General features: G+C 39.6%; 1 protein-coding gene across 2 annotated transcripts in view; it reads left to right on the top strand.

Moving 5' to 3' along the window:
• Positions 1-1,317: 1,317 nt before the first annotated feature.
• The window catches only part of LOC109037847 (uncharacterized), a 49,552-nt gene continuing 30,715 nt past the window's right edge, over positions 1,318-20,154 (top strand). The window contains exon 1 of one of the 2 annotated variants that reach the window (XM_019052712.2): positions 1,318-1,498. The gene's annotated coding sequence lies outside the window, so the exon portion shown is untranslated. Of the gene's footprint in view, positions 1,499-11,577; positions 11,684-20,154 lie in introns of those variants that run through there. The other variant, XM_019052720.2, reaches the window with a different exon arrangement.

The raw sequence follows: 20,154 nt of genomic DNA, 5'->3' as shown, positions 1-20,154 counted from the left end.
TGGCTAAAATTTCAAAATCTGCCGAGATGTTTGACCTAATCGATGCGATACATCGCATGCTAGTTCGACCACGTCAATTGAGCTTGACGAATCACCTTAACTCTGAGTAGAAAGGTACTCTAGGCTAGGCCAGAAGCGCCCCTCGACGATAGCCCTTGCGCATGAGCATAAAGAATCATTTTAACCCAAAAATTCAGAGAAATGAAAGCAAAATAGTGTTTTGAAAAAAGCCTCGCATTCGATACAGCAATCGATAGCTGAATCGAATGCGAGGTTTTATCCCAACCACTATTTTGCTTTCATTTCGCTGAATTTTGCAAATTTTTGGGTTTAGAATGATTCTTTACGCTCATGCGCAGGGGCTATCGTCCTTTTTATTGGCTAAAATTTCAAAATCTGCCGAGATTTTTGACCTAATCGATGCGATACATCGCATGCCAGTTCGACCACGTCAATTGAGCTTGAAGAATCACCTTAACTCTCAGTAGAAAGGTACTCGCAAGGTGGCAAAAGTTCATGAATAATATAATCTTGAAACACGTGAAATATTTGATGAAATTTTAGAAATTTATGAAAGATATTGCAAAATACCAGTTCCTTTTCATGTTTCGCAAAATGTAAAAATGGTGACTTTCTGTCTATTTTTGTGTCTTTGAGTACGGGTTGCATGCTCTAGCCCCTGAAAAATATGAAATATTTCAGAGCCTCGTGAAATTTTATGAAATATTTCACTGAAATATTATACAAATATGATCTTTCACTTCTTTCTTACGTTTCATGCCACCCTGGGTACTCTATGCTCCAGAAGCGCCCCTCGAGGAGGGCGGCAAGCCGGCAACGGGGGCGCCGGGGCTCGAATCAATGAGCGGCTGGTCCAAGGCTGCCAGATCGTCAACCAAAACCCCATAATCCACACAAGAAAAACGCCAATTCCAAACCCAATCCGCCAACACGGACCTGCCAGCTCAGAGTAAAATTCGAGCGTTTTACACTGAATTTTAAGGAGAGGTTGAGTGGATTTAGGGAGGATTTGACAAGGGCGGGCAGGCTCCCTGCGCCCTGCCAGCAAGGTTGCCCTACATCGCGGCGAGGCGCCCTCCCCGCTGAGCCCTTCCCGCGCCAACCCCCTCCCGCGCCACCCCCGTTTCATTCATTCGAGCCCCATTGAGGCCTGGGTCCCGTTCATCGGAGCCCCTGGTTTCTTGTGAATGAAAACCGAAGGGATCTGGGGTGGCGCTCCGCTCGGCTCGGCACCTGTCAGTTTTCGTGCGGGCGCCCTGGGGCCAGCGTCGTGTCGGCTCGGATCTCGGCGGGTTAAAGGGTCTCTTATCCCTGGGGTCTCTCCTCTTGTTTTTCCCCCTAGTTGGGGTTTATTGTCGGGGGAGTGCGTTGGAGATTAATTTTTCGCGTTCTGGGAAAAAACGATCGGAATTTTTTAATATTGACGGTGTGGGTGCACAAGTTCTCACTCTCCGGTCGAAAGATCATAGATCTGAAGGTATTTCTTTTATTTTTCTCTACTAATTTTAGCTTTTTCGTCGGAATTTTTCAACCTTCATCACTGTCTTTTTCTTTATTATTTTTTTTTTTTTGTCTTCCATTCAGATTAATAGTTCGAGGACGTCTTTTTACGGATGTTTCTACGGTTTCCATGTAATATTCGCATTTTTGTACATTCCGTGTTTCAAGGTTTAAGGGTGTTTCCTCACTTTTTTTTACTTCCTTTCTCATCCTCATTGGAATTTTTCATCCGACCTGATTATTCCTATTTTTTTAACCCTCTATGGCACAGCGTTACGAATTTGTAACAACGTATTTTCGGGGTTTTTAAAATTTGAATCTTTCCCCCGTGCCATGATTTTGCAAAATTTCTTTTTTTTTTACATGATTCCCTTAAGTTAGAATTTTTTTAAAAAAAATTGGTACTTTTTTTTATGCAAGCCACAAAATAGATTAGTGTCCCCTAGAATCTGAGATCCAAAATTAATTCATGCCATAAAGAGTTAAGTAGGAATCCTGGTAACTAAAATGAATATTTTGAGAATGACTGTTCCAGTGGCGTGGCGTGAATTGCGATACATCGATATTTATGCCATTTAAACCTATGATAAAGAATCGATTATTAAGGTGTTCGCTGCGAACACCCTGTTTATCGATACTTTTCCATAGGTTTAAATGGCTGATCAATCGATATATCGCAAAGCACTCCACGCCACTGGTCTGTTCGAGGATTTTTCTTCGTCCTCTTTGTAGTTTCTTCATTTTCGCATTTTCCGCACAGCAATTTTAAAATATAATCATCATTATCTGCACTATCTGTTGCTTCCAAGGAATATTTTTTGTTTTACCATCCCATTTCCCCCTTTCCCTTTGTTAAAATTACTTTGTTGGTGTCCTCGCTTTATTAAAAATTCTTTGATTTATACATGTGAATTTTCAGTGGATAATTTCGATGGAAATTACGAATAGCTCTGTCGTTTATTCTACTGAAATGGTCTATTTGACCTTTTATCTCTTCCCTGTATTCCTGCGTTTTCCTTTTTCACTGTAAAAAAGAGAAATTTATTTCATTTGAAAACTGGAATTATGAACCAAATCTCCGATAGCAATGACAGTTAAAGAAAAAAAAATAAAAAACTTGTAAATTTGAAAATTGACAACTATTAAAAAAAACTGTTAAAAGTGAGGTCTTACTCAACTCTTGCGTATTTTCAAGGTAAAATTTGCAAGAGGTAAAGTTCAAGTAACAGTAACAGTCACAACAACCCCTCTAAAGTGAAATTATTTTATGGTTTTGGTTTAATTTTCAATATTCCGCCTGTACGCAACCATAAGTGCTCCATGGATGTCCTTGTTACATACGCACCAAAGTGAAGGCGTTTTGACTCTCCAGGCACTAGGCGTAGGCACTAGGCGTAGGCACTCATCGTTGCACCCGCGACGACGTCGGGGGACAGTGCTGCGAGGATCCGAAAGGATAAAGTTTCTTCAATTCGTTGTTTATACTACAGAAGGAGCTCTTAATATCTTCTTTATATGAATAGTTGCTCTTCAAATCACGTTCAGTGCATCGCGATATCAAAACCGAAGCCACGTCGAGAGAGAAGCGGTAAGTGCTTGGAAAGTCAAAACGCCTTCACACTCGTGGCTATGCAACACGGACAGCAATACTTAGAGCCCGAATAGTTGCATCCAGGCCAGGCGTTATAATGAAATCCGTCGCTTGCGATACTAATTGGACTGCATTTTGCGATTTGGAACTATAAATTCTGGCTCATCTGAAAAAACACTTATATGCATAGGGAAACTAATGGCACATACGTTGTTTTTGAACCGGGCTGGAATTTATAGTTCCAAATTGCAAAATGTAGTCCAATTGAAGATGATTTGCTTGTTTCTCTCACACCTTGACTTAATTTCAGAGTTGCCTATTGTGCCGATAAAGAAACCTTCACTGATTTTTATCGCGACGCTGTCAATTTTCCGAAAAATGCTTCGATGTTTTGAATGTATTTCAATGTTGCCCTCTTGAATTGAAGGCTGCGGCCCTTGCACTCACGGACCTATGAACGAGGAATGCAGTAAAGTCGTTTCATGGACCCGTCAGAAAAAAAATGTCGAGCGCGCATCCCGAGAAATTCGTTTCCACGGAAGGGTCTCAGAAAAGGACAGTCAGAAATGTACATCAACTAACGGTCAGTTCGGAACTCAGTGAGGCAGGGCCCAAAACTTGCAGAAAAAATGTCCGACGGAACTATTCGATTCTCGAGCACCAGTGCTCTGGATTCATGGACAATTTGACGTATTTCTATCAAACGAAACTATGTGCATTATGACGTGAGCCCTGTCATGCATACACTCTTATGGGTCTCAGGGCTCACGTCATCATGCTTATAGTTCCGTTTGATAGAAATACGTCCAATGAATCAATGGCGAAGTATTTAAAGGAAGCTAGCAGAAAGATCCTCACATCGTTACTAGAAGCTTTCTGATCCCACGTCTCATTTTATATGACAGGTCGTTTTTTACCGTTCTACTGGGCCGATGTCCGTGATTTTTGTGGCTATTGATAATTTATAGTCCTTAACGTGATTCGAAGGGACGCCATTTTTGGTGTCACAGCGACGTGCGATATATCTCATCGATTCATTCAATAATTTCAGCTACTTGGTCATTTTTTCCGAATTGTGAGATTGCACTTCTGATGTCATGAGACTGAAAAATTCATGCATCAAATTTGACAAAGAAATTCAACGTAATGAAGGCAGGGTTTTCTCAGAGAAAAACTATCGCATTCGAGTGCAGTATCGACGTCAGTATCGAATGCTATATTTTTCCGCTAAAAAAAAAAACCCGCCTTTATACGTTGAATTTATTTGTCAAATTTGGCGCATGAATTCTTTAGTCTCATGAAAACAGAAGTGCAATCTCAAAATTCGGAAAAAAATTACAACTAGCTGAAATTATGGAGCGAATCGATGCGATATATCGCCCTGACACAAAAAATGGCGACCGCCGAATCACCTTAATGCACCCGCTCTACTTTGATTCACTCACAGGGACCCGCAAAGCGAGCTTTAGAGAGAGGAACGTTCAGCGTCCTCTGGGGTTTTGATGCATAGCGGCCAGGGAGCGATGTCTCCCAATAAAAATCCTAAGTAAGGCGTTGAAACAAATTAGGGAAACGTTTCATCTCAAGTTTCCTTTAGTTATGTAAACATCTTTTCCAAACGTATTCTCACTGACCTTTTGGGCTCATTTGTCTTATGCGTATCACATCGCAATCAGACTTCTAATATATGCAGATACAGGGCCGGATTCACCTACTTGCCGCTCATGGACCGCCTATATTTTGCCGCCCCCTTCTCATTCGTTTTGAGACTCGAAAAAAACCCTCAAATGAACGTGCCGGAGGAGGAGTAGGGTGCGGCTTATTTGTATGCTAAAAAAAAAAAAAGTTGGAAAAGTTCAGCTCCCCGGTTTCCAATAGGTGCCAATACATAAAAAAAAATTCCTGTAAAGTTTCAGACCGATCGGAGAATTTTTAGAACCTCCGCCGGGGACGTTTTTACCCAAAAATCGATTTTTTTTACTTTTGCCTCTTAATAGCTCGCCCTGTGATCAAAAATGGCTTTTTCTGCAAGAAAAACGCGTCGTACCGAAAAAATGCTTATTTTCCAAATGAAAGTCTGTGAAATTTTACACAAGAATCATATTAGATATGACGACAAATTTTGAAAAAATCACCAATAAAATTCATCCATCGGGACAGATCTTCTCCAAGCTCAAAAAATTGTGCCTGCACTCCGATGTGATAGTATATGCAAAAAAAAAAAAAAGTTGGCCACTCAAATCGGTTCCGGGGGTGATAAAACTACAAGTTGTACACTCTTGCAAGCAAATTTTCTTAATTTTTTCTTTTTGACCGAAGTAAGTCCAAAAATACCACCCTTTACTTTCCTTGTAGCGCTTTAAGTAATAGAACCTGTTTTTACTATATGAAGAGGGCCCTCATAGAGAAAATATGGATACAAAAATTTAAAATGCACAGACCACTGAGCAATAAAGTTTTTTACGGTTAAATAAACTGCAAGCTTTCAAAATGTTTAAAAAGAAAAATTGCTAAGACTACGGTCATAACGAAGTGTTAAAATGACAGACCTGCATATTTCCTAGGAACCATCCGGAATTTTTAAACGTTAGATTAAGGCTCTCTTATTTAGCCACGGGCCGCGTCAAGAGGCATATTGCGGGGTTTTACCAATACAGTTTTTTACGATTAATATATTATAAGCTTCCAAAATGTTGGAAAAAAAAATATTACACACACCCACACATACACACCATTCCTCGCACATGAGGTTATGTTGGTTGTTTTGGTTTGAACCAAGAGTTCGATCATATTATGTAGAATGACGTGGTCACTAAATCAGTCCATTTTGATTTCCCAAGGGATTGTCTGAACCGATGCGCATAAGCAATCACGTTTACTTTGAATCAGTTGAAACAAAACGAAACACAAACAGCTTGAGCCAACCCCGCAATATGCCTCTTGACAGCCCGTGGCTAAATAAGAGAGCCTTAATCTAACGTTTAAAAATTCCGTTTTTTCCGGCGTGGCGTTATTTGCGATATATCGATTGATCTGCCATTTGAACCTATGGAAAAGGATCGATAAACAGGGTGTTCGCAGCGAACACTTTAATAATCGATATTTTACCATAGATTCAATGAGGACCTATCGATAATCGATCATTCACGCCTCGTCACTGACTGTGAGGAATTATGAAAATGACTCAAGTCGACTCGAAAATATTTTTCCACGAATCTCATTTCCAGTTTTAGGTACTCACTCGATATACGAGTAGGTATTCCACAACTTTTTACTACGCAGCAATAGAGTCTCAGCTTTCGATTTTGAGATTCACTCGGGTCTAGTCCTCTTCATTCCTCTATTCAATCCAGAAAATACCTTCGAAGTGTGTGCGGTAACGTACTACAAACTATTAAAACTTGTAACTTTTGATTTAAATTTTGAATCCATCAAATTTCGAAAGACTCAATAAAGGACATGACAATAAACCGCCGCCCCGAGGTGAGATATGAGGGACCCTCACTTAAAAAGAAATTGAGAAGTGTGAGTCTTGAAGATTCTCATCCCTTGTAACGATTGAACTACATTTTGCATTTAGGGACTTCAATTTCCGGCTCATCCATAAAAGCACTTATGTTTAAAGGAAAAGCTAGTGGTACGTAAGCAGGGCCGGATTTACCTACATGCCGCCCATGGGCCGCCTGTATTTTGCCGCCCCCTTCTCATTCGTTTTGAAACTCGATAAAAACCATCAAATGAACGTGCCAGCGGGGGAGGGGTGCATTAGACGCATTTACTCGTGTTGAACAAATTTTTTGGGAAAGCCCTGTCAACACTACCAGCAAAATTTCACAAAACTTTGCGCGACAGTTAAGTTCCGTAAACCTATCTCTGTGTGGACAAGGCCTGCCATTTATAAGAAATGAACGAAAAAATTACGAAAGAACAAACTAAAATGTGGTTTAATAATTTCAATGTCTGCCGCCGCGCCGCGTTGACCGCACTGTGTTTGACGCAATGCGTGAAGTATTCGTGCAGTCTTGTAGGCGCTATGCGTTTCGTGCTGACCGCATTGTGTTAGACGCAATGCGTGAAGTATTCATGCAGTCTTGTAGGCGCTATTCGTTTCACGATGACCAAAATGACCGCACTGTATTTAATGCAATGCCTGAAGTATTTACGCAGTCTTGTAGGCGCTACTATGTGTTACATGCCGACCGCCACGCCGAGGGCTTCTCCTTTACATCTCAAGTCCTCGTGGTCATCATGCCTCTCTCCAGGCCAAATCGTGTGTTTGGTTTCTCTCTTAACTTGACTAATTAAAGGTACAGGTCTCTTGTATCACCGAAAGACGACAAAATTAGCAATTACTATACTCTCACGAAAAGAGATTTTGTCGCCTTTTCTCGTTGGTAATTTATTTTTCTGAATCCGATTTTTTTCATACCTGAATTCAAAATATTGCAAAATTCGCCGCCATGGGCAGCGGCCCCCTGGCCACCCTCTTAATCCGGCCCTGTACGTAAGTTGTTTTTAAACTAAGCCAACAATTTCAGCTTCTAGTTGCAAAATGCAGTGACTCAAATGGACGTATTTCTACCAAACAGACCTATGTGGTGGTGAGAAATATGGGGTGTGCTCGTTAGTTCTCTTTGCGTAAGAGTGAATGAGAATAATAAAGCGCCAGTGACGTCAGCGGCAATGATACAGACCACGCGCGAGGGGGAGATCGTCGTCGGGGAGCTGTAACTCATGAGCCCTGTCCACAACGCTCTCTTGCCATGCCCACGGCTCATGAGTTCCGCATTCAGTTGGCACATAGGTCTGTTTGATAGAATGTAAAATCCCGCTTTTCCAATTCTTCAAAAGGAATCACGCCCATTTTTACATTGCTTCTTATGCAGCTTTCTAGAGCACACCCCATATTTCTCACCTGCATATAGGTCTGTTTGGTAGAAATACGTCCAACTGATTCATAACCGTGGGAAAACTGTGTTTGTTTTCCCTGAGCCAAATTAAACACGGAAAAAAAAGAATGGACCACTAGACAAGGTACAAAGTTAAGCAATTTGATACATGTTTCTTAAGCAGAATTTCACGTAAAACACAATTCACACAACGAAAATTACTGAAACCAACTCTTAACGAAGATATTAACGTTTTTATTTCACATTGAGTGCGAGGAATTTGAACTGCCCGCTCACAAGAGACTCAAAGCTCTACGCGAGTCAAATCGCGCACTACAACGGTTTCAGCGAGCTTCTCAATCGAGCAATTTTCATTTCCCACCATGTATTTTTCAAACAATAAGTAAATTGCTATAGCTGAGCCAAAGCGTCAAGATCGAGGTTGCCAGAATTTTATATCGCAGAGACTGTCATGATAACGTTTAGCGCGCGATGTGAATCACGGAGAGCATTGAGTTTCCGTGAGCGGGTGGTTTGAATTCACGCACCAAAAATCATTAAATATCTTCGTAAGGAATTGATTTCGGTAATTTTCGCTGTGCGCGTCGTGTTTTACGTGAAATTTTGGTCAATAAACAAGTATTAGAATGCTGAAATTCGTACCTTGTCTAGTGGTCCATTGCTGATTCAGCAATTCAATTGTTAAAAACAGTGAGTGCAATGTTTCAACCCAGATTTTACAACAAAAAAATGCTAATTTAATCACCCCCGTGGTTAAATTAGTTTACAATGTGGTTAAAGTAGCATTTTTTTGTTGTAAAATCTGCGTTGAAACATTGCACTCTCTATTTTTAGCAATTGAATTGCTGAATCAGCAATTCTTTTTTTTTCCGTGAACGTTCAACATGCACATGCCAACGGAGTTTTCAAAAATACCCCCCCCCCCCCCCCATGCCTTTAAATAGGTCAAGCTGTATTTTACAGGAAAATGACTAGGCGTGCGTTTAGGTCCTTTGAGAGGACAAGGAAAATTACAACCATCAAAGGGTGCAACTTATCATTCAGAGCGATTCAGTGCAAACGACTTCCTTAGATCTCAATATCAGTTTTAAGAAGATCTGCTTAAAATGTCAGGTACTCTCGATATGTTTGACGTCACTAATCTTGATTTCGGTGATCTCTCCAAATTTCCTGGATCTTAGATTTCATTGAGTTTTCCTCCCGACCTCCAGGAGGAAAAGACATCTCAATAATGCCTGGCGGAGTTTTTAAGTTGAAGAAGTTTGAAGGAGTAACCCACATCTTCACTGTCTGGCCCTTCAAATCGTCAGCCTCCCTTACATTTCTCACTCTCAACTTTTTTCAAAGGTCAAGTTTTTTTCCCGGAAGACAGGTGTCTTACTGCCGAGAAAATTCATAAAGTCAAAAATAACCTGTTAGCACGAAAATAGTTAAAATATAGTTCCTTCTGGTTACGTCAGTTTTACATACTTAGTTCCTTTTAGGTAAGATATATGTCAAATTAAGAATTGAATCGGGGCGGGTTGTGCAAAAACCGCTATTGTCCATTTTTCCAGTCTTAAGTTTTTTAAGTTCATGATACTTTTCAGAGTTGATTGCAACCACGAAAGTGGCGTTAAAACTCGTCTTCAGGTTTCCTTAATCCCATAACGAATCCTTTTATCACTTTTATGGTTGTATCAATTCTTTAAAAGTATTATGAACTCAAAAAAACTCAAGACTGGAAAAATGAACATTAACGGTTTTTGCACGCCCTGCTTCAATTGGTGTCACTGACTAGAGGAGTTCTTTTTGAATATTGTAGAACAGAAACCTCCCCGAAATATGAAATCCAACCGAGGTTGTTACGGTTTGAAGCCTGCATTTCAAATAAATCACTCATAATTTAGAGTCAATGTGAGTTACAGATTTTTTGCCATAATGGACGTTTAATATTATCGGATTATGACTCTATTTTACACATCATGCTAGAACTTACATGAGCTAAGCCTTTTCGCAGTTTCTTTACGGAGATATACCTGAGTGTTTTTTTTTAAAGCTGGAAGCGTACAAATTTGATAAAATCGTTCTTCCAACTACACATCTAAAATTTTTTCTAACTAAGTGCTATTTTTCGAAAAACATAACGCAAGATGAACCACTAGTTTTAGATGTGTATAAAGTCTCTAATCAAAGTCTCTATGCCGAGATGGATCCAAGTACGAGAGTAGAGTTTTTAATAGTTTGGGCTAAACATTTTCTACCCACTCATTACTTAGCATGATACTTTGGGTGCAATTATGAAAGTTTATTCACCCGATTTATTGTAAAGCAAAACCCAAAGACCGATTTATTGTAAGCATTGTTACAAAAAACCCTGATATTAGTAAAATTAAAGTAAGTAAAGGGGTGTCTATAAATCTTATTGAAATAATCTTGTACGGAGGTCAAACTGATCCTATCTTTATATCTGGTCATAAAAATGGGTCCAAAAAATTGCTTAATTAAATCCATCTTTTTGCTTAGTATTCGGTCGTATAATATAGCTACACAAACTTAGTGTATACAATATAGCTAAATCAAAACTACAGAGATTCTTTGCTTTTCGCTCGTACTGCCATGCTAAGGAAAAGCGCCGTACGAACATTCGAGAGTTGTTAAATTTTCTATTAGAAAGTAATTTTTTTCATTGAAGAAAATTATGGATATTTTCCCTTGAAACTTTCAGACTTTTTAGATCAAACTAAGAACAAAATGGAGAATTTGCATGCAAATTTTTAATTGCTTCATCTGAAAGTGCTTAAAGAGCTGATTTCACACTATCTTTTATAATTTTTTTCTGAAATAGGAAATAGTATAAAAATAGCCTCAAACGTGAGAAAATGTACCTCTTGGTGACGTCATTTGGCGGCATTTTCCATTTAAACACATGTATTTTAGCAGATAGATCATTTTGTCGTATCTTCTCCAATAATTGTTTAATTTATGAACCGAGGGTATGCTCGTGTTCAGTTCGCTTAGGAGTTTCCACTTAAATTCATCAAATTTCAGACACCCACTGGAAAAAAAAAACATTGGATCTAGTGTCCAGACTCTTAAAAACATCGACAAGAAAAAGTACTCTTGATTCAATCAGAATATAGCTTAAATCAAGAACCAAGCCTCTTAATTTAAGCGGATTTCGTTTTGTTTAAAGCAAAAATCCGATTGAATCAAGAGTATTTTTTCTTGTCAATGTTTTCAAGAGTCTAGACTCTAGATCCAATATGTTTTTTTTCCAGTGTCTGCAAATTCTCTGATTCGGGGAAAAATATTAAAAAAATTTCCCGAAAATTCGAGGAGATTTGGCAATTGCTGATGGTTCATACGGCGTTCTTCCTCAGGACGGCAGCGTAATCTCCATTCCGATTTCGACAGGACATACGATAAAATTTGCGCCCATGAAAGGGGGCGGAGTCTGGACGGGAACAATTTCGCGGATTGATCGTCGAAACTCCGCCCCCTGCGTCGAACTCTCAAAATGGTGTCTAGCTGTCAAATACGTTACGCCTTAAGGGGTAGACTTGTTGACGGGATCATCACTAGTGAGGTTGTTGGATCCGAAGCTGGACGCTCGCCATTCTCGCGGGATTCCATCGTCCCGTTCCGTCCGTGCGTCGACTTTCGTATTGGTTCGTGATAGGTAGGTTCACTGAAAGTTCGCTAAAAGTAAATTTTAAGAACTGGATTTAAACTCCCTCGTTTCGCGAGACCTGCCCGATGGAATGATTAAATTTCTTCAAACGGTTTTAAAAATTGTTGTGGTGTGGGGTAACCAGTGCTGTGGGTTAAATATTTTTTTTTTTTATTTTTTATTTAGTATATTACAAAGAACGTATATACAAGAGATTATGCAGACCTAGAAGAAGGTCTTTTTACAATTTAAATTAACGGTTTAGATTAACACATTTTACAAACATTTTGATAGATAATAATAATTATAACAAAAATAACAAAAATAAAAAGGAAAATAAAATAAAATAAGAGCAATGCAGTAAGAGTAAGAATTAATCAAAAAATAAAAAAAATGAGGTAAAGTAAAGGAAAAGTAGAATTTGGCAAAGTACCGAATTTAGAATATGGCAAGTTACAAGAAAATTACATGGAGAAAATGAAGATAAAGAAAAAAATTGAGAATAAAAAGAAAAAGTGTCCAAAAGTGCTAAATGCCTAACTGTGTGCACTATGCTAGGTTAAAGAAATGAAGACGAAGTACCTAATATTAAATGATTTTATAAATATCAAACAGCGTATCTCTTCAAGGGAATATTGTGCTGATCATATGAGCTTTTTCCTTCTGTATTGAGATTTTCAGCTTCATGCTGATGTATAAGTAACGCACGTTTGTTAAAAAATTCCAACTTACTGAAATAATTTTATCTAAAGTATCTAGTCGAAGCTTTTCGGTCTTGGGCATCGCCGGGACTTTTTCTTTTTTTTTTAAATAAAAGGAGAAAACAAGAAAAAAAATCATAACTCTAATTTATGCATAATTGTCACTACTGATTTTATATTGCTCCGCGCTAAAAAATCTTTTTTTTTTTTTTTTTTTTTTTTTTTTTTTTTTTTTTAAAGGAGACAATAAGAAGTTTAGGCTAAGTGTTGATCGAGATTTTTCAAAATTTTTGACGGATAGTAAAATAAAAAAATCGATTATGTTTCGTGACAGATGGTAAATCATAAAATAAGCGTGACTTGAAAAAGGAACTTCAACGCTAAAAACTAAAAATTGAAAAGCCAATACCCTTGCACGAAAGCAGAAATATATTTTACACACATTCTGGTACAAAATACGTTTAAAAAATTTAAACTTTAGCGAAGTTTCAAAGTTATGACAGTTCAAAGTTTGCAGCTCACAAGCCAGAGTTTGAAAGAAAAAGTAAATAAATAAATAAAAAATGCCTAGCAACCGTTGGCCCGTTACTCTTCCCAATTGCACCATTTTTCGACGATGAAATCCCGAAATCGCAGCAGGGAGAACATTGAAATAGCCAGTGTCACTCACTGAACTGGAGAGGATCTGTACACAAATTTAGGGAAGATCGGACAAACGGTATGACCCCCATTTCGGGAAAATGGTCAAAACCGACCTTTACTTTATATATAAGATGTTAGAGTCTTCAATACATTTGTCCGTAAATATTCGCAGGATTTAAATTATTATCAGTGGTGAGGCGTAGTAATCGGATACTGATATTTTCGCATTGGAAGCAATGGTAAAGAATCGATTATTAAGGCGTTTGTTGCAAATGACTTGATTCACTGAAAAAAAAAAAAAAATTATTTCCTTGTGTTCCTCTTGGTTAATATAGGAAAACACAAACCATAACAAATTCGTGTTCATTTTGATACAGTCTGCGGTGAATTTAGAGCAGAGAACAATGGAGTGACTGGGCAAATGCGATGTTGGTATCCAACACTCGTTTTTATTGAATTTCTTCAAGAAAACTAGTTGGAATTTTCTCTTGAAACTGTCAACCGAAGACTAGGGCTATTTTGTGTTTTACTTTCCGTATGAACCAAACTTTTGTGTTGAAATTTCTCTCTGTGTAGTCGATCCTTTTCCACATGGGTTTAAATGGCAGAAACGGAACTACGTGGATTATGACGTGAGCCCTGTTATGCATATACTCTTATAGGTCTCAGGGCTCATTTCTGAACGCACATAGCTCCGGTTGGCAGAAATGCGTCCAATTTTGCGACCAGATAGTATGTCGTCGAGGGAGACGACTTCCCCTTCAATATAAGAAACCGTATTTTGGCAGGAGTCTTTAGAAAATATCGATGCCACTATGATAGAGTGCGTCGGATCATGGAAGTCGAGAGTGATATCGTATTACACGTCATGACCGAACGGTTAGTCTGGTCATGCTGAAGTATGGTCATGTTCAAAAGATGACAGAATAGAGGCTGCCACAAGAGAAGCTTGATTGGGTTCTTCCTGTGGGCTAATTATTGAAATCGATGGACAAAGCGATAGACAAAGAAGACATAAGGAGTATGGAGCAATCTTATTAGTTGAAATGGGTGGTTCTAATAGACTAAGGGAGAAATTGATGAACTTACTATAGGGTTCCTTGTGGGTTGTCATTACTTAGTCGTCTTAGTCTATTACCTACCTCTTTTGTCCATAACAACCATCCGCTTCCACCAATAGGATCCTCCTCTCATATCTATTTTGTCTTCTTTGTCTATAACTTTGTCTAGCAATTTCAATAATCGGCCTGCTGGGCGGAGACGACTAAGGGAGCACCCAGTAAGAGGATGGCGACAGGGAGTTTTGCAAGGAAAGAGGGAGTGTCCCTAGAAAAACCACGGGAAGATAGTGTAGGGAGGGTGCTCTGCCATGCTAAGGAAGAACGCCGTATAAGCTTTTAGACGTTGCCAAGTTTCCTTCGATAAAAACCGAATTTACTGGGCAAATGGCGAATATTATTTTTCAAACTTTTCAGACAATTTTGTACGCAATGTAAGCTAAAATAACTGAAACTTTCGAGGAAAAATATGCATGAATGTTGTCAAAAATACATGTTTTATCCAGGGAAGTTTGGCATCTCTCGAATGTTCATACGTTCCCCCTTAGCGGTAGCACGGCAGTGCTGTGGGGGCTAGGTGTTGCTGAGTGCCAGGGAGAGCTGTGAAAGTGACCTTCATGTAAATGTTTTGCTGAGGATACGCCGATCAGAACTTAGCGAGGTCAGTTCCCGTTAAAATGTTTTTACTCTCTGAATCTGATGAAGTCACTGCAAAAATTTTTCGGGAAATCTGATTTTAAAGATCATGCCTTTAAATACTTGCCTCCCAAGGGGATTAGTAGGATAATGAGATTTGTATTCCTTGAGGTAGAGTCCTCACTCACCCTCCGGTTCCAGTCTTTTCACGACCGTAGTTAAACGAAAAAATACTGGTGCTGATGATCAGATCACCCTGTATATTTGAGAAATTTGGCTTGAAAGCTCTCGATCATTTTTCACATCAGTGATGCTGGCAGACACTCATATTGGGCTACCAAACCACTTTGAGCATCTAAATGTATGCTATACTTGCCGCCCATTGGCTGCCAGTATTTTGTCGCCCCTTCTCTCGTTTTGAAACATCGATACAAACCATCAAGTGAACGTGCCGGAGAAGGAGGGGTACATAAGACGCGTTTGCTCGTGTTTGGCACATTTTTTGTGAAAACCCTGTCAACGCTAGCACAAGTTCACAGAGCTTTGCGCGAAAATTAAGTTCCGTAAACCTATCTCTGTGTGGACGAGGCTTTTCATTTAATAAGAAAAGAACGAAAAAATTATGAGAGAATAAACATGAATGTGGTTTACTGATTTTAATTTCCGCCACCGCGCCAACCGCACTATGTTTGGCGCAATGCGTGAAGTATCCCAACAGTCTCGTAGGCGCTATGGGCGCTATGCGTTTCACGCCGACCGCTGCTGACCGCACTGTTTTTGACGCAATGCGTGAAGTATTCATGGAGTCTTGTAGGCACTAATATGTGTTCCATTCTGACCAGCGCGCCTCAGGCACTATGCGTTACGCGTCACGCGTTATGTGTTACGCATAACGCGTAACGCTTTGTGCGCTAGGAGTTATTCGTTGTTCGTTACGCATTAAGCGTGAGTTTAATGCTCTATTTCTTGTTACAGTTATTCAAGATTCTCATATTTTGTGTTTTGCGTTTTAGTCTCCCCCGGCTATATCGTAAATCTATTACCGCGAGGGATTCTAGACATATCATAAGGTCTTCGCATTTAATCTGAGGTCCAGGTGGGCAATGCCACCGTTATTCGTAACCTGTCTCCGCTTTTAGGGTACCTGATTGACATTGACTGGGTGCTTCCGCTTTAAATTTCATATTGATGTGATATTAATGTAATTTTTGATCATGATTGCTACACCCCCGCGTGCATTGTCGGACGGGTGATTGACCCAAGGAATATTGAAGTCTCGTTTTAAGTCATTGCTAGAGTCGGAGAAATGCATGTCTGATGGCAGCATGGCGCCAACTTGATAATTATCAATGAAGTTAGATGATTTGAATTTCCTGTCTGGAATTCTGGATACAGGCCGTTTGCATTCTATGCCACAATTCTTCATTTTTCAAACTCAACTGTTTTGATAATCTTTAAAATAGATTCTACGCGAAAATGGATTTTATCCCTGCGAAAAGTAAGCCCGGAACTTAATAAACACTTTCATTAAGTTCGAGGCAGAAATATATCCTAAAATATATTTAGAGGGTGTCCAGACCTCCTGGTATAAGACACTCTTTGTGCTTTGGTTGTCCGATAGAAGTACATATTTAGGTTGTCAAGCATAGCGAGAATTTGAGCATGAATACTTGTTTGCTCATTTGAAATTTAGTTTTTTTGGTCATCGATATTTAGCTTTTCTCGTGGATTGTCCCGAACAAAGTGTGCGTTATGTGAGAGGAATCACAGACTCTGAAAGTTTTTAACTGCATCAAAATGAAAGATCTACCAAACCTGCAATTTAAGTCGCCTTGCAGGAAATCGAATCCGAGATCTTTTGATTACAGAGCCGGTGCCACAACCTCTTCTCCATGGAATGCCGACCAAAGCGGCTCAGAACTTAGCCTGATGTTCCTATCAGCTTGTTTGAAACAAGTATAAGACCTTACAGAGCTCAAATTTGTAAGTCCCAACAAATATTTTTCTGAAACGAGGAATTAAACGGTCCAAAAGCCAAGTGGAAGCACATTTCGAACCTTTTGTCTCAGTGTTTGCTCATTTTTTACCCTAAGGGCTCTTTTGATCAAAATATTTCGCGATATCCAAGAATTCTTTTCAGTGGCAAACCGACGGTGAAACTACCAAACCACGTATCTCGGTTTGCGACGTCGCAGACTTCCTGTCATACTTTATTTTTTAAATGAAAAACTACTTAACATCCAGTATTGAAAATTTCTGTGATTTTTCCTCTTTGTGCGGAGAAAATTCCGTGAAAATTTCAAGGAATGATATTGATTTGGTCTACTTCAAAAAAATAAAATGTGAGCGTAGATTTTTAAACACCGCAAACGAGGTACGTGGTTTGGTAGTTTCACCGTCGAAACTCACCCTCAAACATAGATTGAAAGGTCCTTTTGAATCTTTTTCTCTCAAAAGCAAAAAACTGAGAAAATAATCGGAAGTGTAAAATTTACTTCAACCATGCGCCTCAGCTCCAAATTTTTAAGGAAATCCTCAAGACGTTTGTCTTGGAGATTTCCTCAACCATTACCTAAATAATGTTTCGACTCTTTTAACAATTTTCGAGTCAGAGCGGATTACTTCGCTGAGAGCTGTGTGAATACCCCATCAGATTGCTGCATTTCCAAGCACTAATTATTTAAGAAAAAAAGGGGGAAAAATAAAGACGGGACAAAAAAAAAGTTGTATGATTACCCTGAGAAACTTTTCAAGCTTCTGAATGGAATACTCCCTTGATTAATCATCGGAATCATTTGGACGGGTTTCTGTCAAACGGAACTATGTACATTGAGCAATGAGCCCTGAGACCCATAAGAATATATGCACAACAGGGTTCACGCTGCAATGCACATAGTTCCGTTTGGCAGAAATACATCCATTTAAACTCGGTGTCTTATTTTCTTGCTTTGACGTTCGTAAATGAATCCTAGCCCGAAAAAGAAAAGTTTACAGACTCCCAATTACCGTAAAAAAGAGCGCAAAGGGGGAATGTGAAAGAGACATGATCGTAAGTTTTCTTCTACAAAAACAGAGTTATGAGACTAATTTTCTTGTTAGTCCTTCAATAAGCGTAATGAGCTGTACAAATTTAGAAATTTTCGGTACAACTCGCAGTGAGAATTTAAATCAAGTAGGCATCTATTCGTGCTCAGTGGTGGCGTTGAAGTATCCCGCACAGTTGAAGGGTATTTTACAGCCTCAATCCGCTGCAAGACCAATGAACCGAATTTATAGTTTTGTTCGCGACACCTTTCTTCATTTCCAATGGGGCAAAATAGTTCATTTCATCGCCGGAAGTAGTGCTCTGCTCATTATCATTGATCGTACAAGATTTTGAAAAGAAACCATGTGACTTTTTCTCCAGTTTACCTTGTCTGATGGTTCATGCTGCTGTGCTAAGGAAGGACGCTGTATGGACCTTTAGACATTACCAGATTTCATTTAGTAAAAACCGAATTTACTGGAAAAATTTTGTTCGAGACTTGAACAAACACATCCGAAAATTTCACGGCAAAACATGCATAGCTTCCCTCAAAAATGCATGTTTTATCCGGCGAATTCTGGCAGCTCTCGAATGTTCATTCGGTGTTCCTCCTTAGCACGGCAGCATAGGACGTAAGCAAAACGAGGTCTACCTTCGCTTTATCGAGTTATCGGTTTAATATTTCATTGTCACATACTGAAAAAATACCTTTCTTCCCGAAAAGTAATCAAAGGTGATAGGTTGACGTAGGTTCTCCACATGACAAACGTTCTCTGACCTTTAATTTTACATGGCTCCCGCTCTGTCGGTTCTAATTTTCCAGACGCTCTTCGGGGAACAAAGGAAACTCCTTCATGTGGGCGCTGATAACTCAAATAATTCTCCGGGGAGCAGGAGTTTTCCACCGTCCGGTGCTCGAAATCTCTTGCGATTATTATTTTCTCGACTTACTCGTATTTACAAGCACCGCTTACCAGTGGCGTGGCGTGCTTTGCGATATATCGATTGTTATGGCATTTAAACCTATGATAAATAATCGATTATTAAGGTGTTCGCTGAGGACACCCTGTTTATCGATCCTTTTCCATAGGTTTAAATGGCATAACAATCGATATATCGCAAAGTACGCCACGCCACTGCCGCTTACGAGCGGAGAAAGGAAAGTTTTGAAGAACCTGCCACAGATAAGTCGTCGAACTGTTGTCGATGGTCAATTTTGATTAACGTCGATTTCACAGTTTTTTCCACAACAGAGAAGTTCAAATAGGTCGCTTAATAGATTCCTGTCTTAGTGCTTGACGTTGGAACGTTAAGCATAAATAATAAATATAAAGTTTTCGTGTTAAATCTTACAATTTTGACGAGTGTCGATTTTGGTTCAGATCTTTTTGACTTAAGAAAAGTTTAAAAGAGCCAGTCGATGGAATCGTGTTTCGATACCTCGGACTCGCAGATCGGGCATGAATATAATAAATTCCGTCCAAACGTCGATATTATTAAAAAATTAATAATTTAATAACCGTCCAGTTTTCTACGTCCAGCTCAGTTTTGATGCAGAAAGATATCGTCCCTCAGAAAAACCGCGACCATCCGTCACAAAATTTGGGTCTTATTAATTGTTTTCATCACAAACTGCTGTTCTCATATGAAATCACTGTTTTGCTTACACTAGAGTACCTGTATAGGGAGAGTAGCGACAGATCTGAAACTCCGAAAGTCCATCAGGCCTTCACCGATGCCTCCGCGAATAAAGTTAGGGCCCAAAAGGGCAGTCAACCTATAAATTTCGAATGTCCAGAGCGATTTACAAATACAATTGTTACGAACCGTCGTCGTTTAGAAAGCATGTATTTGGCTTACTTTTTGCATAAATTTACTTATTTTTGCGAAAGAACGCTCATTTATGTACATTCTTAGCCATCGTGGTTAGAATTGAAATCTGTAGGCTGGCAGTGAAATTGTGTGTGTTAGAAGTTGCTCAGAAGGGTGGCTGCACTTTTGGGCCCTAAGCCCTCCATGAACCGATCTGTCGCTACTCTCCCTATACAGGTACTCTAGCTTACACATCGGACATTAATTTTAGACTAGGGGGCTATGCCCCCTGGCCGCTACGCGACCCAACCCCCAGCGGGCGCTTCGCCCTCTCTTGGGCCCGCTTTGACAAAAGAACGACCAAAAAAAATGAAAACATTTTAATATCCGACTCTCGTTTGTGCAATCTTCGTCTGGCGGGTACGATTTTGTTTCGAGGGGGGCTTGGTTGGGTGAGCAGGGTTCTCCCCCCTCCCTCCTCTGCTAAGGGGGGACTTTGGGGGTATGGAACAACCGTCAGTTTAGAGGGGGGTTCGGGGGGCCTCCCCCGGCAAACTTTTGAAATTTTAATTCTTTTTGGACGCATCCTGAGGCCTCCGTGACGCA

Source organism: Bemisia tabaci, chromosome 10 (genome assembly GCF_918797505.1).
Source record: "Bemisia tabaci chromosome 10, PGI_BMITA_v3".
Lineage (NCBI taxonomy): Eukaryota > Metazoa > Arthropoda > Insecta > Hemiptera > Aleyrodidae > Bemisia > Bemisia tabaci.
This window is presented reverse-complemented; position numbering and strand designations above follow the sequence as displayed.